This window comes from Lynx canadensis, chromosome B3 (genome assembly GCF_007474595.2).
Source record: "Lynx canadensis isolate LIC74 chromosome B3, mLynCan4.pri.v2, whole genome shotgun sequence".
Taxonomy (NCBI): domain Eukaryota; kingdom Metazoa; phylum Chordata; class Mammalia; order Carnivora; family Felidae; genus Lynx; species Lynx canadensis.
Genome location: NC_044308.2, coordinates 56,824,347 through 56,848,911, shown reverse-complemented (window position 1 = coordinate 56,848,911; position 24,565 = coordinate 56,824,347).

The following is a 24,565-nucleotide window of genomic DNA, read 5'->3' as shown; positions in this document are numbered from 1 at the left end:
GCACCCTTTCTTAATAAAAACCCTTGAGAAAGTCGGGATAGAAGGAACATACTTAAACATCATAAAAGCCATTTATGAAAAGCCCACAGCTAACATCATCCTCAACGGGGAAAAACTGAGAGCTTTTTCCCTGAGATCAGGAACACGACAGGGATGCCCACTCTCACCGCTGTTGTTTAACATAGTGCTGGAAGTTCTAGCATCAGCAATCAGACAACAAAAGGAAATCAAAGGCATCAAAATTGGCAAAGATGAAGTCAAGCTTTCGCTTTTTGCAGATGACATGATATTATACATGGAAAATCCGATAGACTCCACCAAAAGTCTGCTAGAACTGATACATGAATTCAGCAAAGTTGCAGGATACAAAATCAATGCACAGAAATCAGTTGCATTCTTATACACTAACAATGAAGCAACAGAAAGACAAATAAAGAAAATGATCCCATTCACAATTGCACCAAGAAGCATAAAATACCTAGGAATAAATCTAACCAAAGATGTAAAGGATCTGTATGCTGAAAACTATAGAAAGCTTATGAAGGTAATTGAAGAAGATTTAAAGAAATGGAAAGACATTCCCTGCTCACGGATTGGAAAAATAAATATTGTCAAAATGTCAATACTACCCAAAGCTATCTACACATTCAATGCAATCCCAATCAAAATTGCACCAGCATTCTTCTCGAAACTAGAACAAGCAATCCTAAAATTCATATGGAACCACAAAAGGCCCCGAATAGCCAAAGGAATTTTGAAGAAGAAGACCAAAGCAGGAGGCATCACAATCCCAGACTTTAGCCTCTATTACAAAGCTGTCATCATCAAGACAGCATGGTATTGGCACAAAAACAGACACACAGACCAATGGAATAGAATAGAAACCCCAGAACTAGACCCACAAACGTATGGCCAACTCATCTTTGACAAAGCAGGAAAGAACATCCAATGGAAAAAAGACAGTCTCTTTAACAAATGGTGCTGGGAGAACTGGACAGCAACATGCAGAAGGTTGAAACTAGACCACTTTCTCACACCATTTACAAAAATAAACTCAAAATGGATAAAGGACCTAAATGTGAGACAAGAAACCATCAGAACCTTAGAGGAAAAAGCAGGAAAAGACCTCTCTGACCTCAGCCGTAGCAATCTCTTACTCGACACATCCCCAAAGGCAAGGGAATTAAAAGCAAAAGTGAATTACTGGGACCTTATGAAGATAAAAAGCTTCTGCACAGCAAAGGAAACAACCAACAAAACTAAAAGGCAACCAACGGAATGGGAAAAGATATTTGCAAATGACATATCGGACAAAGGGCTAGTATCTAAAATCTATAAAGAGCTCACCAAACTCCACACCCGAAAAACAAATAACCCAGTGAAGAAATGGGCAGAAAACATGAATAGACACTTCTCTAAAGAAGACATCCAGATGGAAAACAGGCACATGAAAAGATGTTCAGCGTCGCTCCTTATCAGGGAAATACAAATCAAAACCACACTCAGGTATCACCTCACGCCAGTCAGAGTGGCCAAAATGAACAAATCAGGAGACTATAGATGCTGGAGAGGATGTGGAGAAACGGGAACCCTCTTGCACTGTTGGTGGGAATGCAAATTGGTGCAGCCGCTCTGGAAAGCAGTGTGGAGGTTCCTCAGAAAATTAAAAATAGACCTACCCTATGACCCAGCAATAGCACTGCTAGGAATTTATCCAAGGGATACAGGAGTGCTGATGCATAGGAGCACTTGTACCCCAATGTTCATAGCAGCACTCTCAACAATAGCCAAATTATGGAAAGAGCCTAAATGTCCATCAACTGATGAATGGATAAAGAAATTATGGTATATATACACAATGGAATACTACGTGGCAATGAGAAAAAATGAAATATGGCCCTTTGTAGCAACGTGGATGGAACTGGAGAGTGTAATGCTAAGTGAAATAAGCCATACAGAGAAAGACAGATACCATATGGTTTCACTCTTATGTGGATCCTGAGAAACTTAACAGGAACCCATGGGGGAGGGGAAGGAAAAAAAAAAAAAAAGAGGTTAGAGTGGGAGAGAGCCAAAGCATAAGAGACTGTTAAAAACTGAGAACAAACTGAGGGTTGATGGGGGGTGGGAGGGAGGGGAGGGTGGGTGATGGGTATTGAGGAGGGCACCTTTTGGGATGAGCACTGGGTGTTGTATGGAAACCAATTTGTCAATAAATTTCATATAAAAAAAAATAAAAAAATAAAATAAAATAAAATATTAATTACTACAGGGTATAGTAACACTGTATATATATGTGTGTGTATGTAATTTTATAAATATATTTATAGCTGTATAAATATATTTTTAAAAGATTTTGAGTATAGTTGTCATACAATATTATATTAGTTCCAGGTGTGCAACTTGGTCATATATCTATATCTATATATCTATATCTATATCTATATCTATATCTATATCTATATCTATATCTGTATCTATAGAGAGAGAAGGAGAGATACACACATCACATCTTCCTTATCCAGTCACCTATTGATGGACTTCCATATTTTGGCTATTGTAAATAATGCTGCAATAAGCATAGGGTGCATATATCTTTTCAAATTAGTGTTTTTACTTCCTTTGGGTAAATACCCTCTCATGGAATTATTGAATCATATGGTATTTTTTAAATTTTTGAGGAACCTCCAGAGTGTTTTCCACGATGGCTATACCAATTTGCATTCCCACCAGTACTGCATGAGGATTCCTTTTTTCTCCACATTCTCACCAACACTTGTTATATCTTGTCTTTTTTATTTTAGCCATTCTGACAGTACGAGTTGATATCTCATTGTTTATTTTTATTGAGATATAATTGACATATAACATTATATCAGTTTCAGGTACAATGATTGCATATTTGTGTATACTGTGAAATGATCACAATAAGTCTATTTGGCATCTGTTACCATACATAGTTATAAAATATTTTTTCTTGTGATAAGAACTTACAAGATCCAATCTCTTAGCAACTTTCAAATATACAACACAGTATTATTAACTGTAGTCACCATGCTATATATTATATACCTGTGACTTCTTTATTTTATAACCAGAAGTTTATACTTTTGACCTCCTTCATCCACTTGTTTAAATTTATTTATTTATTTATTTATTTATTTATTTATTTATTTATTTATTTTGAGAGTGACAGAGAGCATGAGCAGGGGAGGGGCAGAGAGAGAGGGAGAGAGAGAATACCAAGCAGGCTCTGCGCTGTCAGCACATTCTGTTCTCTGTGTCTATGAGCTTATCATTTTTTCTTTTTTAGAGTCTACATATAAGTCAGATCATATGATATTTGTCTTTCTCTGACTTATTTCACTAAACATAGTGTCCTCAAAGTCATTATGTTGTCATGAATGGCAAGATTTCATTCTTTATTATGGCTGAATAATATTGCACTGTGTGTGTGTGTGTGTGTGTGTGTGTGTGTGTGTGTGTATTTATATATATTTCCCCTATCCATTTTATTTATCTATTCTTCCATCAGTGGATACTAAAGTTGCTTCCATCTCTTCACTATTGTAAATAATGATGCAATGAACATGAAAGTGCATACATCTTTTCAAATCAGTGTTGTTGTTATTTTCAGATAAATACCCATAGGCGGAAATGGTGGATCATATTGTAGTTCTAATTTTTATACTTTTTAGAAACTATATACTGTTTTAATCGTGAGTGAACCCATTTACAATCCCATCAACAGTACACAAGGTTTTCTTTTTCTTTATATCCATGCCAATACTTGTTATCTCTTGTCTTCTTGATAATAGTCATTTTAACAGTTGTATAGTGATATCTCATTGTGGTTTTCATATACATTTCCATGATGATTATTTATGTGAGCACCTTTTCATGTACCTGTTGGCAATCTGTATGCCTGTTTCAGAATAATATATGTCCGGTCCTCTGCCCATTTTTTAATCAGATGGGTTGCTTTTTTGCTATTGATTTATATGAGTATTATTTTATTTTATTTTATTTTATTTTATTTTATTTTAGAACATGGAAAAAATTTTATGCAGCTTAGTCATTCCAGCAAATTCTAATCTGGCATACTCAATATTGTAGAAATAATTTCCATGTTTTATTTTAAGTCAAATCATCTTACAATTTTCTTGAAGTTCTTGAAGATTAGTGTGGTATATAATGATATTGTATAGATTTAAGTGATATTCTTTTATTTTTTCAAGTTTTTATATAAATTCCATTGGTTAACATACAGTATAATAAGCAAGGGAAACAAAAGCAAAAATAAACTATTGGGACTTCATCATGATAAAAGTCTTCTGTACAGCAAAGAAAAAAATCAACAAAACTAAAAGGCAGCCTATGGAATTGGAGAAGATATTTGCAAATGACATATCTGATAAAGTTAGTATACAAAATCTATAAAGAACATATAAAACTCAGTACTTGAAAGAAAATACAAATCATCAAGAAAATACAAATCAAAACTACATTGAGATATTCATTCATAATAGCTAAAATTAACAACATAGGAAACAACAGGTGTTGGCAAGGATGGGATGTGGAGAAAGCAGTACCCTCTTACACTGTTGGTGGGAATGCAAACTGGTATAGCCACTGTGGAAAACAGTATGGAGTTTCCTTAAAAGTAAAAAATAGAACTACTCTATGATTTAGCAATTGCACTTCTAGATGTTTACAGAAGGAATACAAAAATACAGATTCAAAGGGACAATGTTTATAGAAGTATAATCAACAATACCCATACTATGTACAGAGCCCAATGTCCACTGACTGATGAGTGGATAAAGAAGATTATGTGTGTGTGTGTGTGTGTGTGTATACATAAACATATATATATATATACATATATATGTATATATATATATATACATATACATGTATATATACACATGTATACACACACACACACACACACATACACAATGGACTAGTATTCAGCCATCAGAAAAATGAAGTTTTGCCATATACCATAATGTGGATAGAGCTACAGTGTATTATACTAAGCAAAATAAGTTAGTCAGAAAAAGACAAATACCAAATGATTTCACTCATGTGGAATTTAAGAAACAGAATAGATGAACATATGAGTTCTTTATATTTTTAGATATTAACTCCTTATCATATAGATGGTTTATAATTCTCCCATTTCATGGGCCGCCTTTTCATTTTGTTTATGGTTTCTTTTTTGTTGTTGTGTGCTGTTGATGTTGATGATGGCTTCCTTTGCTGTGCAGAAGCATTTTAGTTTGATGTAATCTCACTTACTCAGTTTTGCTTTTGACACCTTGGCTTTGGATGTCAATCGCAAAAAATCATTGCCAAGATCAATGTCAAGGGGCTTACCACCTATGTTTTCTTCTAAAAGATTTATGGTTTCAGGTCTTATATTCAAATATTTCAACCATTTTGAGTTTATTTTTGTTAACAGTATAAGATACTGGTTTGGTTTCATTCTTTTGCATGTAGTGGCCCAGTTTTCCCAACACCACGTATTGAAGGGACTGGACTGTCTTTTTCTCATTGTATGTTCTTACCTCATTTGTTGTAGACTATATGAACACACGTTTATTTCTGGGCTCTCTCTTTGGTTCCATTCATCTATGTGTGTTGGTCCCGTATTGTTCTGATTACCATAGCTTTGTAGTATGGCTGAAAATCAGAACTGTGATTTTCAAGATCACTTTGGCTATTTGGGGTCATTTTTGATTCCATACCAATTTTATTATTTTTTATTCCATTTCTGTGAAAAATGACATTGGTATTTTGATAGGGATTTACTGAATCTGTACATTGCTTTGTATAGTATGAATATTTTAAAAATACTTGTTCTTCCAATTTGTGAGCAGTGAATATCTTTCCATTCATTTATGTTTTTTTAAGCTTCTTTCATTAATGTCTTATGTTCTTCAGGGTATAGCTCTTTCACCTTTTTACTTATATTTATTCCAAGGTATTTTATTCTTTTTGATGTACTTGTCAATGCGATTGTTTTCTTAATTTCTTTCTCTCATAGTTTATTATTATATAGAAACATATTTTTTTAGAAACACAGAATTTTGAATATTGACTTTGTATCCTACAACTTAACTGTATTTATTGATTAGTTCTAACAGTTTTTTGGTGGAGCCTTTAGTGTTTTCTATATAATATATAATATATCAGCTGAAAATAGTTGATAGTTTTACTCTTTCTTTTTTGATTTGGATTTTTTTATTACTTTTTCTTGCCTGATTGCTTCATCTAGGATTGAAATACAAGTTGAATAAAAATGGTGAGTGGGCATCCTTGTCTTGTTTCTGATATTGAAGGAAGAACTTCAACTTTTAACCACCAAATCTGATGTTAGCTGTGGGCTTCTCTCGGCCTTTATTTTGTTGAGAATTTTTATTGTTGATGTATGTTAAACTTTGTCAAATGCTTTTTGTGCATCTCTAAAGAGATGATCATATAGTTTTTACCCTTCATTTTGTTGAAGTCATGTATCTCATTGATTGATTTTTGGCTATTAAACCATCCTTGCATGTGTGGAATAAATCCCACTTGATAAAGGTGTATGATCCTTTTAATGTGGTGTTGAATTCAGTTTGCTAATTTTTTTTTTGAGGATCATTAAATTTGTGTTCTTCAGGGATATTGGCTTGTCATTTCTTTTCTTCTGGCATCCTTGTCTGATTTTGGTATTAGGGTAATGCTGGCCTGGTAAAATGAATTTGAAAGAGTTTTTTTTGGAAGAGTTTGGGAAGTATTAGTATTCATTCTTCTTTAATTGTTTGGTAGACTTCACCAGTAAAGCCATGCACTGACATCAAATCCCAATAAAGTGGTTTTACAAAATGAGCAAAAATTCTGAACAGATACCTCATCAAAGAAACTAAACAAATGGCAAATAAGAATACAGGGGCGCCTGGGTGGCGCAGTCGGTTAAAGCGTCCGACTTCAGCCAGGTCACGATCTCGCGGTCCGCGAGTTCGAGCCCCGCGTCGGGCTCTGGGCTGATGGCTCAGAGCCTGGAGCCTGTTTCCGATTCTGTGTCTCCCTCTCTCTCTGCCCCTCCCCTGTTCATGCTCTGTCTCTCTCTGTCCCAAAAAAAAAAAAAAAAAAAAAAAAAAAAAAACGTTGAAAAAAAAAAGAATACAAAAAAAATGTTTAATATCATATGTCATTAGGAAATCAAAAATTAAAACAATAATGTGATACTATTACACACATTTTAGGATAGATAAAAAGCAAAACACTGACAACTTTATATGCTGTAGAGGATGTGTAGCAACAGGAACTTTCATCCATTGCTGGTGGACACACAAAATGGTATAGCCATGTTGAATGAAGTTTGGCATTTTCTTGCAAAGCTAAATAGGCTTACCATACACTCTAGTAATTGTGTTCCTAAATATTTATCCAAATGAGTTGAAACCTTATGTCTATAAAAATACCTGCACACAATTTTTTATAGCAGATATATTCCTAATTGCTCAATGCTGTAAACAACCAAGACGTTCTTTAAAAGTTAAATGGATAAACACACCGTTGAATCCATGAAATAAAATATTATTCAGGAATAAAAGGAAATAAGCTATCAGTCTACCAAAAGAGGTAGAGAAACCTCAATCCATTGTACTAAGTGAAAGAAGCTAGTCAGGAAAAGATACACACTGTATGAGTTCAACTGTGTAGAATTCTGGAAAATGCTAAATGCTAAAACTGTAGAGATATAAAGATAAGTGGTTTCCAGGGTTCTATGGTATGAGGAGAGGGATTAATAGTGGAGTAAGGGGTATTTTTAGGACAGTGAAACTATTCTATATGACACCATCTATATTCTTTTTTTAAAATTTTTTTTAACATTTATTTATTTTTGAGACAGAGAGAGACAGAGCATGAATGGGGGAGGGTCAGAGAGAGGGAGACACAGAATCTGAAACAGGCTCCAGGCTCTGAGCTGTCAGCACAGAGCCCAACGCGGGGCTCGAACTCAAGGACTGCGAAATCATGACCTGAGCTGAAGTTGGCCGCTTAACCGACTGAGCCACCCAAATGCCCCCATCTATATTCTTTATAATGGTGGCTACAAGATATTAGGCATTTGCCAAAACTCATGGTACTGTACACCAAGAAAAGTAAATCCTAATGTAAACTACAGACTTTAGTTAATAATAATGTACAAACATTGGCTCATCAATTCTAACAAATACAACATATTAATGCAAGGCATTAATAATAGGGGAAATTCTCAGCACAAAGAGAGAAGGTACATGGGAAATATTATTATCTGCTCAGTTTTTTTCTAAACCTAAGACCTCTGAAACCTAAAGTCTACTAATTTTTAAAAAAAGATTTGAAAAACCCAACAGACACTGTACCAGGAAAATGTTAAAAAGCAAAAAAAAAAAATGCTATAAAATATCAGCTATTTGTTAATCTGCTTTCCCTGCCCATATTTTATCACAAGCCACTGATTAAAAACAAAAATTATGGTTGGCAGTGTGAATAACATTGTAGAAATTAATATATTTATATATTTATAAATTATATATAACATATATATTATATTATTATATATTATTATATCATATATAATACATTATATTATTATATATTATATAATATAATATGTATTAATATATATACACACACACACAAAGAACGAGCCATAAAAAGGATGAGACCATGTTATTTGCAACAATATGGATGGACCTAGAGGGTATTATGCTAAGTGAAATAAATCAGATTGAGAAAGACAAGTACCATATGATTTCAATAATATCTGGAACCAAAAAAAAAAAAAGAATAAACAAACAATCAGAAAACAGAATCAAAGAACAAACTGATGGTTGCCTGAGGGAAAGGCATGAGAGGATGGGTAAAATGGGTGAAGAGGAATGGGGTATACAGGCTTCCAGCTATGAAATGAATAAGTCATGGGAATAAAAGACACTGCATAGGGAATATAGTCAAGGATGTAAAGCCACTGTATGGTAACAAATGCAGCTACACTTGTGGGGAGCATAGCATACACAATGTATAACCTTGTTGAATCAGTATGTTGCACACCTGAAACTAATGTAACATTGTATATCAACTATACTCAAAAATTATTTAAAAAATAAACAAATATAATTTTTGTAAATGAAGAACTATAAAAATATGAATCTGCTCTATATGAATAATTTTAAAATGTGATCTCAAATATGAAAATGGAGGGTAGGTCTTATATATAAATCTCCTGTAACCAGCGTAATAAAGATTATGAGTGGAAAAGAATTTTAAAAAATACCTCTTGAAGAAATGTTCAATGCAATGATTCCAAAACTGTAATAGAAATATAAACGGAGCTTTCTTCATTTGCTTAGTTCCAGACACTGAATGATTTAAGCACGCCAAAGGAAATGGAGGAGTAGAACTACCAAAGATGTCCTGGACTAAATGGGATCCAATTCTCAGAATTTCTGAAGTTTAAGTGGTGCCATTATTCCTTCTTGATTATGCACAAGTGTACAAAAATGTCAGTCTCTTTTCCTCTTCTTCCAATACTCCTTATTTATTTTATCCATTCTTCTACCTTCTGCCTTTGTAAACTGGCAGCTTTCAGAAGTTCTAGTGAAATTGTTATATCATTATTCATTCTTAATGCCCCTGGCATCTGCCATATTAGATTACATAAGAATGAAAGAAACCTTTTCTTAACAGTTTAAAAATCTATCCTAAGTGCATCACTGTATATTTTCTTTTACTTTTTTTCTTTCTCTGTTTTCTTCTAACATAGCTGTGGATTTATCCATAGCACATTCTCAAGAATGCTGCCCATTTTCCTGTTATTATCTAATTTACTAGTCCTATGGGTTTTGTCTTTTGATGTTCTCACACTTCTGAAATCTTGTGTTTTGGGAGATACCATTTCTGCAATTCCTGTCATTAATCTCGTTGAAAAATGTATTGTTTTTAGTTGTATAATGAGGCTGAAAATAAGTAAGTATAATTGGATTTGACATTAGGAGATTTAAGGGAAAAGTATATGCTGAGGATTTCAAATACACTGGTTTCTTCTTTAAGCTGGGGTGGGACTACTGAATAATAATAATAATAATAATAATAATAATAATAAGATATACCCTTTAAAAATATGATGTATTTCACATTTAAAATCATTATTAAACTGAAAATTTGAAAAAAAAAATGGATTTGACAAAAGAAGATACAAAAAGGAATCATTATTGCCTTCTCCAACTGGCTAAATGATACATATATTTCAGAAATACTTTGAAACTTAACTGAGTAATTAACTCAAACTATCCTTTGACCTAATTTCCTCTATAAAGTGGAAAGTGCATGGCCACGGACACTAATGGGTTCAATTTAAACTCCATGCCTTACTTTTTCCTTTTCAAAGGAAGGGATCAACCATACATACATTTTGCAAAGAGTTAGCCTAAAATAGCTTAGCTGCTTTTATGAAGCTTTTAAGATTACAAAAGTGTTGTGATGTTGTAGACCAGATGTGGTACAGCGAGTAGTATAAGGGATGTTTGTCAAGACAATTTTGGATAAAGCTGCTGATATACTGTTAAATCCCCCCTCCCCCTAAATCACCTCATACATACATACACATAAACGCGCGCACACACGCGCACACACACACACACACACACACACGGAAGAGGTGGGAATAGGTACCTGTCTTTCACTGTAAGCATAGCGAGAAAAGTCTTTAACATAATTATTCCAAGAGTTTGATAAATATCCAAGTACTTGTAGTAAACATTAAATTAGGGTCTTCCTCCTGCCTAGGGAGCCTGCAGCATAGGAATGGGCTAGCTAGCAGCTTTGATGATCATGTGAAGGAGAGTTGCTGTTGTGCTAGGATGAGCCTACACAACATACAGCTGGCACAGCTCATAATGAGTTAAGTGACTAGATTCCTAGGGGATGAGAAAACAATCAGTGACTCCAGAACAGAATGTATTTGACCAGATTTAGGAAACTGTAGGGAACAAAACCTCGACAATGACATATGGGCGTGGTAGAGGTGATCTCTAAAGGCTCCATGGAAGTATCAGACCAAAAAAGGAACTTTCAACACTGCACAGGCTAGAGAGCAGAAAGCCTATTTACAACAGTACCGGTCAAAAAATAATTCTCCTCTACCCTTTAATGTTCTTTCCTTAATTCATTTCTTACAATCCTGAAGGGATTCAAAGTTGCACCTAAATGATAGTAAAGGAAGTGAACAAGGGAGATGGAGATGACCACAGCCCCTTTCTCACGGTAACTGGCTGTAGCTAGAGACGGTAGAAAGAAGCTTTACCTTTGATCAAGTTGGAAGCTTTGATGATTATATGAAAGAGGGAATTTTTAATTAATAAACCTAATTGTTTGTGAAACAAATTGACCTGGAGTATCCACTAACCACCAGCAACAACAACAACAAAAAAGTCTCATTTCTGTCCAAGTTTTTCTCCTGGGGCAGTGGGAGGGCTATGTCCACCAAGATAGTTTAAAGGGACAGGAGGAAACAGAAATAAAATTGCTTTTATGTTTAAACACCATAAGTTTTGCATGATTAAATCCATTAGGTTTGTGGCCTTGAGCAAGTTATTTAAACTCTCAATTCCTCATCTGTAAAATTAAGTTAACTATTAGTACTTCATAATATTGCTATGAAGACTCAAATATTTTTTAAGTTAAAAGAAGCATTATTATTTAAATTATCTAACACTGTCTGACTCATGCAATTAAATAAACAGCACCTACTAGGTTTTTCCAACCTCTCCTGGACATTTCACTTATGATTAAGGTATATTTTACAGTATTCACTGGACTTGAATACAGATAATGCATTCACACAGTTTGACAAAAATATTCATTGAGTGCCCACTTTTCACATTACACTAAGCAATTTTTCATGTATCTTTTCATTTTACATCAGAAAAGCTCACATATAGGTAGCACCATTGTATATAATGCATTTGAGACTTGGAAACATTAAGAAACTCGTTCAAGCCATGGAGCTGGTAAGAAGTGAAGCCATAATTCTATTCCTTTTCTCTATATTACCTGATCAGGACATTTTCCCAATATCTCAAGCTGTTAATAACCATTTGTAATGGATGTTCTAAGTCCCTGGTAACAAAGGACAACAAGACAGATGTCACTGTTTTCTGAATAATCATATGATGAAAGAACTTCCTTTCTCTGTATAAACCTCTTATGGCTTAGAGAAATGTTCCTTTTCAATAAGCACCTGTAGGCTCTGAGTTTCCAGCCCCATACACAGTAATGTGAGTGACCAAAAGAGGTATGAGGTTTCTGCTTTTAAAGGATTTAGTGCCTTCTTAGGAAAAAAAATAAGTAAAACATAATCAAGTGTAAAAAAAAAAATCAGTGTTAGAAAGCAGCAAATTGTAAAGAAAGGTCAACTAAGCACTTGCATGAAGGACAGTTTTAGTGGGAAAGACCAGGTGGATTTGAGGTAGGCCTGAGGAAACGGGCAGTCTTCAGAGAGAGAAAAGCCAGGAAGCTTGTACAGATGAGAAAAATGGAAAAGATATCAGATATACTTTGGGTTTAAATTTGTGATGGCTGTTTTGTCCTTCTGAATGTACCTGAGCTAGGAATCCAATATGGTTTAATTATAAAAATAATCATTCCATGGAGTTATTCAGATAACAGGATAAGACACTTGACTTCTGCCTAGTCCCTTTGGGCTCTGCTACAGCAAAAATACCATAGGCGTATAAATAACAGAAATGTAATTTCTTACAGTTTGGAGCCTGGGAAATCTAAAAGCAAGATGAGGGCAGACTCATTGGCTGGTAAGAACCTGCCCCCTTCTTCATGGATGACCATCTTTATGCTGTATCTTCTATAAGGGCACTAATCCCATTCATGAGAGCTCTCCTGTGACCTAATCACCTCTCAGGCCTAACCTCTTACCACCATAACCTTGGGAGTTAGGATTTCAACTGTGAATTGAGGTAGGGGGAGAAACAAATATTCAGTCCACAACATCATAAAAATGGGAACTTTTCAAAAAAAGAATAGCTGAATTGTGTTTTTAAAAAATAATACAGATGTAGCACCTAATCATGTTTTGGCTGCAACACAAAGTGACAGGTCATTTACTCCATTTAAGAAAAATATTTTTAAAATTTTTTTAATTTGTATTATGTTTTTAATGTTTATTTATTTTTGAGAGAGAGAGAGAGAGAGAGAGAGAGAGAGAGAAAGAAACAGAGTGTGAGTGGGGGAGGGGCAGAGAGAGGGGGAGTCACAGAACTCAAAGTAGGCTCCAGGCTTCCAGATGTCAGCACAGAGCCCAACGTGGGGCTTGAACCCATGAACCATGAGATCATGGCCTGAGCCGAAGTTGGATACTTCACCAACCAAGCCACCCAGGTCCCCCAAGAAAAATATATATTTTGTAATGTTTACTCTTTTTGACAGTAAGAGCACAAGCAGGGGAGGGGCAGAGAGAGGGGTAGACAGGGGATCTGTGCTGACAGCAGCAAGCCTGATGTAGTGCTTGAACTCACGAACCATGAGATCATGACTTGAGCAAAACTGTGATGCTCAACTGACTGAAGTACTTAGGTTCCCCAAGAAAAATAAGGGTTTTTTTTTGTTGTTAAAAATATATTGAGAGTCAAATAATTAGAATGTTGGGAATAACGGCTGTCCAGACTTTTTTCTTTTTCTTTTTTTTTTTTTTTTTTTTTTTTTTTGAGACTGAGAGACAGAATGGGAGAGGGGCAGAGGAAAGGGGAGAGAGAGAATTTTAAACAGGCTCTACACCCAGTTCAGAGAGATGTGGAAATCTATCTCATGACTGTGAGATCATGACCTGAGCCAAAATCAAGAGTTGGACACTTAACCAACTGAGTCACCCGGATGCCCCTGTCCAGGTATTTTTTTTTTTTTAACACTTATTCATTTTTCAGAGATAGAGACAGAATGTAAGCGGGGGAGGGGCAGAGAGAAAGGGAGACACAGAATCCGAAGCAGGCTCCAGGCTCTGAGCTGTCAGCACAGAGTCCAACACAGGGCTCGAACCCATGAACTGTGAGATCATGACCTAAGCCAAAGTTGGACACCTAAGTGACTGAGCCATCCAGGTGCCTCGCTCCAGGTATTTTTTTAACTCACACTTATGTATAATGAATAACATTTTCTAAAAATGATATTGTGCAAAGTGTTTCATTGCTTTATGTATTTTTTTTATGTGATAGTCACAATTTAAAAGTATCTAACTTCCATAAGGCTGACTCTTAACAGCTCTTAACATCTCTCCGTGTTGGAGAGCTAAACTCTCAGGGCCTGTATGTAAATAGGAATGGAGAATGTTTCTCAAATTTATAAGCAAATAAACCAGAATTAGGGAGAGAGAGGGAAGGGGAAGGAAGAAGAAAAAGAAAGATACCATGACTGGTAAGAAAAAAAGAAGCACACAGTAAGATCTGTGGAATTTTAAGAAATTTTTCAATGGTTTCAAATCCCAAATATCTCCTGCATCCCATTCAATGGTACATTAAAGGATTAACACCAGCATTTAATCTCTATTTCTTTATAATTGTGGCCCTGCTCCACACAGGCTCAAACCTGTATATAACAAACTTCTTAACATGCAAATCACTTGGTACAGCTATATTTTAAACCTCTAGTTCCCTAGTCTAACTCTGTTTTTCACTAATTGCATAGACCTCTAGCATCAACATTTGGGAGTGGAGAAAGGAAAAAGACGGACCTGAAAAGATCTAAAATTGAAGTAGTCTTCACCCTGCATAAGGGCTTCAATTCCAGTTCATGCCTCACTTTGTATAACAATTTCATAAAAATGAAACAAAACAAATAAAAAAAAAACAAGAACAATAAAACATGTGACAAATGGCATGCTGACTTACTGTAAAGAGAACGGGATTCTGATGTTCTAAAACAAACTGGATCCATCACTTACCAGCTTTGTGTCCCAGGGGAGTGCCTGTCACTACCAATCGCTTGGTAATCTTGTTCAAATGAGTTTGCCTCAGGAGATTTGTGGGGGTTTCCTGAGATTCTGCACTTCCAACAAGCTATCAGGTGATGCTCATGCCTCTGGCCCAAGGACCACACTCACACCTGCAAGGTCCTAGGACAAACCACATAAAATTGCCAAGGCTCAGTTTCTAGTCTCTAGGGAATATATCATGAGTCCCTTTATGGTTCCTGTAAAGAAGTGAAATGCAGCAAGCAACTCAATTAAATTACTAGTGTCTGGTGTCTGGTGAATACTTTTGCTGAAACAGGTATGTTTCAAACACTTTGCCATCATCCCTAATGTGGTTTTCTTTGTGGCACGTTTGTTTAAGTCTTAATTATCCCCTTGTGGAATACTTTTGACAATTAAATCAGAAATTCCTATAAAATATTCCAAGTAATTGTGATTAGGATATATGCAAATTCCTTGCCAGTATTAAAGGGTTAATTAATACTGCAAAGCTTCACGTGTTACTGAGGCCCTAACCTTAGGCTATTAGTAAAATGACCTTGAAGCAACCAGCTGTCACTTAGACAAAATGCCTTAGAAGGTCTGAAATAATGACACCACACTGTACTGCCCTAAATCTGCATTTCAAAACCAGCAAAACGCAGCTGTCTGTCAGCCTGTCAGAAATCATTCAGCTTGAACCTAAATGTGTTTTTACGCTTTTCACCACAAATTTTAACAGTGACAAATGGAAGGATGGCTTCTTTAACCTAATGAAACTCTCACCACCTCTGAAAGAGTCCCCCTCCTCCTCTTAAATGTTTCCTGAAACAAGATGTACAATGTCTGTGTCATAGAAGATGTCACGGCTCATTTGTCATCTAACTGCATACCTCCGAGCAGCCTGGTACCCACATGGGAAGAGAACAGTTCCCTAAGGTGGTGAATTCCAATGCTTTGAACATGTGACTCATTGTTTTAACTCTGCTCAAGGTATTTTCAGCTTTTCCATTTCAAAGTAAATCTCTAACCACTATATTAATAATCATGAAGGTATGCCTCTCTTGAGAAATGAACAAATACCTATTTTGTCATGAGTCTGAATTCATTGGTTCTCCTTTAATATTAATGCCTCTAAATTTGTTTATTGACTGTCACGTTAGCATACTTTTTTTAAACTAAAGAAAGGTTATTAATAATATAATTCATGTACGAAATGTTTAATATTTAACACTACCTCCTAGCTGCTCCCGATCTAATATATTAATATAGACGCATCATTATGCTAAAGGAAATGCCTCATGATGTTAGAAAATGTTATGGACCCAAAGGAGCAATGTCTAGTTAATTACTAAAGAGTAATCTCCATCTGGTAGATTCTGTCTTCCCTGGTTTATTCTCTGATAAGTCTCCAGATGATCTCTAAAACAGTCTTCTTAAGCACGCAAAGGTTTCAGAGGTTATTAGTAGTAATTGTGTTGCACAACTGAGGGAATTTTGTTTAGCATGATGGAAGCAGCAATGTCATTATTAGTTGATTAGTGTGAACAATCTTTGACAATACATAGCACCAACTATGACTCCGACCGGTGGCAGATCATTATTCTGATTGCTGTTTGATTTGCAGTATTATCAACCACAAAGTGAGAGACATGGACCAGGGAAGAAAAGCAATAATTGGAAGATGTTTTTATGACTGGTGGGAGATATAAAGATTTCATTGTTTAGGAAAAAGAATCTGTATGAAGCAATTGAGATTGGGGGTTAGATTTAAAGGTTAGAATTCTAGTAAAAGAATGCACAAAACTTACTATCATTCATCCTTTTTAGGATATGTATCACAAGACTAGATTTTTTTTTTGTCAAATTAAATATCACATAGACAAAGCAATATGGTTTATCGTATTTGTCAAGGGACAATTTCAATTGCAAGATGAAACAAAAACACAAGAAAAAGGGGATGCTGAGAGGGGGAGTAACTGCTAGGAGGAGTATGGAGAGTAAATACTAGAGGAATCTATAAGAGAAAACATGTATTTTCTAGGTGCACAAATGCTACACCAATGGAAGAATGAAACAAACATGTTAAAAGGCAAATAAATGTTTTCTGGTGAATTCCAATGGGAATGTCACCAATAATGAGAGTTTTTATGCTTCTTCTTTCTGTTTTGAGACTTTTTGGTTGCTCCAAATGATACTATATGATATTTATAACATTTTTAAAATTACAGTAGTTAGATATATACCTATATATAGATCTAGATAGATATATAGATAGATCTATATATATCTGAAGTCTGTCAAAGAAAAAAAAACTGCATAATATAGAATTAAATAAGGAAAACTATTCAAGACTTGCAATGGGGGTCAAGACTATTCCAGTAACCAGGAATTTGTATTAAACTTTGTTGAAAAAAAAGTCAAGAGAGTTTTTAAGCAGTGAGGTGAGCTGTAGGAAAGTACTGGATGTGTTAAAGGGGAGGTTCGTCAGTGTGAAAAGGTCATCTGGGTCTGCTAATTGGACATTACAGAAGCTAGGATCCTGCCCTCCCACAGAAGCAGAAAGATAGGGTGCCTACCTTCCTTGATTACTACATTTCAAAGGGGGTAATTTCCAAGTTCTTGAGAAAGATATTCCTAGGTCATAAAATTTACAAGAAGCCAGGAGATTTACATCCCCCCCCCCTTTTTTAAATGTTTATTTTATTTTGAGAGAGGGAGAGAGAACAAGCAGGAGAGGGTCAGAGACAGAGGGAGACAGAATCCTAAGTAGGCTCCATGCCATCAGCACAGAGCCTGATGTGGGGGCTCAAACTCAAGAAACGTTAGATCATGACCTGAGCTGACACCAAAAGTCGGACGTTTTAACCTACTGAACCACCCAGGTGTCGGGAGACTTACATTCCTCAAAAGGCAGAAAAAGAACTTGTAGTTGCAAATTTCTAAAATAAATGCTCCAAGAAAAGGGAATTCTGGGGCCTATAGTCAGGAAGATACCCGGCTAAAATTCAGTCAAGCTGAATGGAATGTTAAGGCCATCTTGGTCAAGCTGCACTATATGGACAGATCTACTGTTAAATTTTGGAGAATATTCTTCTAGACCTAAACCATTTTTGTAGCTAAATTCACACTAGATACATAGTGTATAAAATACATACACACACACACACACACACACACACACACACACACATATATATATATATATATATATATATATATATATATATTAGTGAAACAAATCATTAATAAATTCTTATTTTTGAAGCTTTATTTTATTTGACAACATATCATGGAAATACTTCTGTTGTAGACATACATTCATGGTGCACAGTATTCTTTTTAGTGATTTCATTGTATTCAATCCTATGGTATAATTTATAAACTCTTAATCCATTTATCTTAATCTGTTAACACTCAAAATACATTTTGGGTACTCTTTTATGGCATTTTCTACTTATTATTATGTGTTACTATGTACTTTTTTGTGCCTTTCCCTATTCTGCTCTAGGTTTCTACAGGGCAAGGACTATGTTTCAATTTCTCACTGGTCTCTATAGTTGCTACCAAATTCACAGCAGTGCTTTGGTAAAAATAGATACTATTTTTGTTAAATGCATACTTCAAGCCAGAACAAAGAACACCAACCAAGCTAGTTACAATGTTGCTTCTACTGAGTTTCTAAATGCAAAATAAATTCTGAAGAGATTCAAATCAAAAAGAAGTCCTCCTTTTTTCTTCCTCCTTTCCTCCCTTCTTTCCCCAAACAGCTAAACTATGGAGTCCTTGAAAAGACAAAGAGGCACCTTTTGGGTGCTTGGGATCTAGAAGACCCCCAAATAAGACAAGTCAGAAAAATGGGGCCACAATCTTACCAACTCCTTTACAGTAGTTAAACCTCAGTCTCTCTCATCCTCCGTCCAGATCTCCTATTAAAAGTAAACAACTTTATATGACTTTGAAGCTACCCTTCTTGAAAGAAAATTTCTTGTACCCATTATTTTGTACTTCAAAACCATGCAAAAAAAATTACCAAATACTTACTAAACACGTTTCTAAAAAATGTCCATACTACATGACAAATACATGGTTCTTAATTATTTTAATATTTAAATGGTTTTTCATAGTTTATTCCTGATTTTGATATTGACATTAAGGTATTCAAACTGAATCCTCAGGATGAGATAGTTACTCATGAGTTGTGGATCTACTTATATCTCTATTTTCAAAGCTAAATTTGAAAACTATATGTGAAGTTCTATGTTAATTTGCTATGGTTCTGTTGGAGCTAAGACCATAGACCTGCTGAGCCTAATCCCTGCTATGAGATGAACTCTACAAAATTCTAGATTTGTGAAATGCACACACATTAATTCTAATCATAGATTTGAAGCAGAAGGTTTTTGAAGTTTCCTCAACAACAGACAGATTACATAAAAACTTCTGGAAGAAAAGGATTTTTCAAAATAGTTCAAGGTCAATATTGGCTTTCTTTTATGACCCTATTTCCACCCTCTTGTTTCTTTCCAGACTCTAGGCATCAGATACTTATTCGTGGACACAGACAAGATATATTCATGTAGAACTGGCAAATATTTGAGAAAGAACAAAGCACAGAAGGGTCTTCCTCTCTTTCATTCTGTTATTAATGTTATGAAAACATTAGTGAATGTCAAAAATAAAACAAGCATCATTTTCAGTATTTGTAGAAAATTTACCACATAGAATAGTTTCATTAGTTAGAATTTTTAAAGGATTGTGGCACATTCACTGGAGCATGCGGGTTAAAAAATAGATCTTTAGTTTGGTCCCACTGGGATATCAGAGTCACCTCGATGGAACCCAGCCAAGCCTCTTTTTTTACTGGCCACTTTGGTTTGTATGAATTCTGTTCTATAATTATGAGTTCCTCTATTCTGTATAGCAAAGTGATTGTTGCTCACCTTGGGGGGTAAAACTTCCCTGACTTCTTATTTTTTCCAGAAATCCTTGCTGTTTCCTGAGAGTCACACTCACCACCACTTTATCAAACTTTAAATAGATAGACTGAAGATTGAAAAAGATTTGAAAAATCAACAGCCAAGTAACTCAACAAAACTATACTCGGTTTAGGCATACTGTGCCATTTATCATTTGCAATCAATGCATGATTCTCTACATGAAGTGCTTGAAGAGATGCAGAAAAGCACACGCAGTGTTCCCATAGCTAAAAATTCAGACAAGTGGGATAGTTACGGTAGTATATTTTCTAAATAAATACAGGCAGTTTGGGGTGGGGGAGGGCTGAAAGAGATATCACTGCAGTAGAAAAACACTCAGGTTTGCTGGAACACCAAGGAACTAAAACACAGAAGCGAGGAACCCTCTCTTTACTAGGGTCACTGACTTGACCAGTAAGAATCATTTCTTCCCAAAATATATTCCTTCCATTCAGAAATACAAAATTTTATTAGAACCCCCAAGTTCTAATATTTCAAAAAAACAGATTATTTGCATAGGTATGTGAAAGATGTTATTTCTTGAGTGATTTCCTCCCAATACAAGATGTCTGGCAACATCTTTACCACTACTTGCTTGCTTGCTTGCTTGCTTATTTATTTATTTATTTATTTATTTATTTCAACGTTTATTTATTTTTGGGACAGAGAGAGACAGAGCATGAACGGGGGAGGGGCAGAGAGAGAGGGAGACACAGAATCGGAAACAGGCTCCAGGCTCTGAGCCATCAGCCCAGAGCCTGACGCGGGGCTCGAACCCACGGACCGCGAGATCGTGACCTGGCTGAAGTCGGACGCTTAACCGACTGCGCCACCCAGGCGCCCCAACTTATTTATTTTTTAATGTCCTCCTCAGGACAGTTGGGGCATCAAGCTCAGATGATGAGATTCAACATATCTGGATGTGATTTCTGGCTCTGCCAGTTATAAAGTGTTAAGCAAGGTATTTAACCTCTCTCTGAACAGTGTTTTTAGTGATAAAATCAGACTGGTAATTGTAAATACCTAATGGGGTCATGAGACGGGATGGGGAAATGCATGGTCTGGCATATCAAACATGCTCTACAAATATAAATAATAATAACTATTATTATCACTATCAGCAGTAGCAGTGACTTTTATCCGAGCACTATTGCATCAAACCATTTTAAGTGGGATCCTTTAGTAGAAGCTTCAAAGGATCTGAAGAAAAGCAAATATAAAACTGATGATTGTCAGAGGTGAGTCATAATGGATTCTAGACCTTAATGTAGACAGGGATTAAGTAAAATGGGTACAGGGCGGAACTTGAAAGTTGACCTTCTCGAAAACACTTACTGGTCTGTATGTTTTGAGTAATACTAGTAGCTATAGAGACTTTCTGAAGACAATGGTAAAAAGACCCACTAAAAATGTACCTTCTAATAGGATGCATGAAGTGAAAAAAGTGACAGAATTATATAACAGTGAGTTAAATATATTTAAAACAAAAAAAAAACAGGGAAAGGATTAATAGAAATATTTAACGTTTTCAACATTGTAGTATATGTCTAATAATTTGCCAAAGAGTTAGGAGAGAGCCACATTGGAATGGGGAATTGGGAGCATTTTCCAGTCAGGACCTTCTTGCTGTATTGTCTTTTGAATAGTCAGTCTTCTCACTTTAAAGGAGTTTCACAGAGTAAAGGGTCCATGACTACCTTTCCCTGGCACCCTAGTCTCACTCAGGTGATCTTTCTGGGTGTGTCGATGGTACCTCTGTATTCCTATGAGCATATTCATAGCACTGCAATGTTGTTTTAAACTGCTGGCATTCACTAAACAGTGCTTATCAAACACTTCTCTGAATTTGAATCACTCAGAACTTTCCTTAAAACCCAGATTTGGATTCAGTGGGTCTGGGCAGGGCCATGGATTCTTCATTTCAACAACTAGTCTCAGGTAATGCAAGTCTGTGGACCACACCTGGAGCAGAAAGACCCTAACAAAAGGCGAAATTCACTAAGGTAGAAACTGAGGCTGTCTTGATCTTCCTTGTAGCACCGCTGTCTAGCACAGTGGCTTGCACAGAGCAGCTGTTTAGGAAGGAATAGCCTATATCCACAGAGAATTCATGAAGACATGATTCATGCTCTTTAGAACACGGGCTTCTAAAAAAGAAATCAAGGATCAATATTTATTCATGAGCTATGTCCTGATCGTGGCTATTTGAGTAAAATCTATTCTACTTTGTGATGTATATGAATTTTTGGTTCTGCTACTCAGATAATGCCTACTGCCTGTATAAATCCAACTGTGTGATACATCACAAAATGCTTTTCTGGACCCAAGTAGCCATATTTTCTTCTCAACCACACACAAGAGATTTGTGGATAAGCTAATGAAGGGACAGAAGAAGGTGGATGGATGACATGCGTGTTTCTCTTAGATTCATGAATCATAACATCCATCAATTCCAATTCCCTTAAGAGAAATAGCATTCTACATTCGTAGTAAATGATACTAAGGATCTCAATTTTTATTGTGATCAAATTTTATTGATTTATTACTAATTTTGCTATGATCTAGAGATATCAAAATAGATTAAATCTAAGAAAAATAAGATGTTAAAGACTACTCTAGAAAATTTTTTTTTGATTCTGAATAATTATAAACTTTAAAATTTATACTATGAGAGTCTGCCACTCTGTACTTTCACCTGCCTTCTCACATTTAGAATCTTTTCATGTCTATTCTCAATAACTTTTTAGAATAACTTCTTTACTTATCTGCTCTTCTCAAATTTTAATCTTCATCCTTGAGATCCCAGTCTGACAAATGCTGGAGAATCACACACCATTTGATGGAGAATCACTTATCGTTTGAAGGACATTTTCTGGCTGTATTCATTCACATGGCTTCCTAGAAACCCCTGCATTAACCCAGTGCTTGTACCAAGCAGATGGCCTCAACATCGTGAGAAGAAAATTGAATTCTCTTGGCTCAACCCTAACTTGATCACATCCTTGCTTTTCTTCCACCAGATGATTTTGCTTCCTAATTTACACAAGTCCATTTGTTTTCCCTCCTCTCCTTTTAAAAGCTCTCGGTATTTCCCCTTCTATATTTTTCTCATTTTGGTTTCTGAGGTTAAACTATCTCTCTTCCTTGCCCAGATTAAGCCCTCTATCTGTACCTTTGGCTTCAAGCCCTACCATCAATTGCGGGACTATTTTTTTATTATCTGCTAGCAGTTATATATTTGCAAATAGTACACTGCAGACAATATGTAAATACCTGTAAACATTCCCACATCCACCAGTATCCTAATAAATAACATAGGGTGTGTGATACCATATCATCTCATATTACATAAACTTTGCCTGCTAAATCTTCTTAACCTTCTCATCTGTACTCTTTGCTCTAATTTTAGACATGCTTTACTGCCAATTTCTCACCATGTCCTTATTCACCTATGCTGTGCTGTCCATGAAAACTTGCCTCACAGGGCTCTGACTGCATGGATAAAAACAGATCAAGGTCCCCAGTTGCTGTGCTCTGAAATGCATTGCCACAATGGCTCAGAGATCAAGTTTCCCATGAGTTGCTTTTAGGTAATGATTAGCTGCAACAGAGATACTATGATAGGCTCATTTCTGGGAGATACAGGATTTCTCCGATGGCCTACCTTGACTCAAGGAATCCCTGATGATCTTGCTGAAGACTCATTAAATTGTACATGAACCCAAGAGATTCTACTTAGGTTACCTCCCTTTCTCCCTTACTTAGAGTCGAACTTGTATCACTGCTTCATAATGCTCCCAGCTTTCTCCTACCCTACCCCTGTTTTCTTTCACAGACATTTTCTCTAATAACATTTTTGGGTCTTTAATTCTGTCTTGTGTCTACTTCCTGGAGGACCTGGACTTAGACACCTGTTAATCCAATCCTTCACTAGTGTTCTAATTTAGTGTTCTTTTAACGAAAATATTCTCTAAGGTCACCAATAACTTCTCAAGACCCAAATGAAAATCCTCATCCTTTGAATGACTATATTTAATTTGTACCTTTAAACATTTATCTATCCTCAGACACTGTCCTCTTTTGGTTTGGCACAATTTATCCTCCCTATATTGCTTACTATATTTTTCTTGAGTCCTATTTTGCTTCACCTTACCCTTTAAATGAAGGCATCCTCTAATACCTCCAGGTATTTACCCCATCATTCTCTACTCTCTCCTTTCTTGATGTCACCCATGACCATAATTTTCCCCATTTTCCATTTACTTCTCTGCACTGAAACTGCTCTCATAATAACCGCCATTGAAAATGGCAACTTTGGTCCTAATGTTACAGAACTTCTAATAAGAATTGAGCATTATTGATTTTCTCTACTGCTATTTCCTTGGCTTTTGTGATTTCACTTATTTCTGAGTTTCCTTCATGGGTCATTCTTCTTAGGTCACTCTCTTAAACCTTGTATCTTAACAGTTTCATCCTTCTCACTGCACATTTTATCTCAGGAGAATCATATCCATTTCCATGTTCCCGGTTCTCAAAATTATATTTCCAGCCTAGTTCTCTTTCTGAGACCCTGACCCTAATAACTAATTGT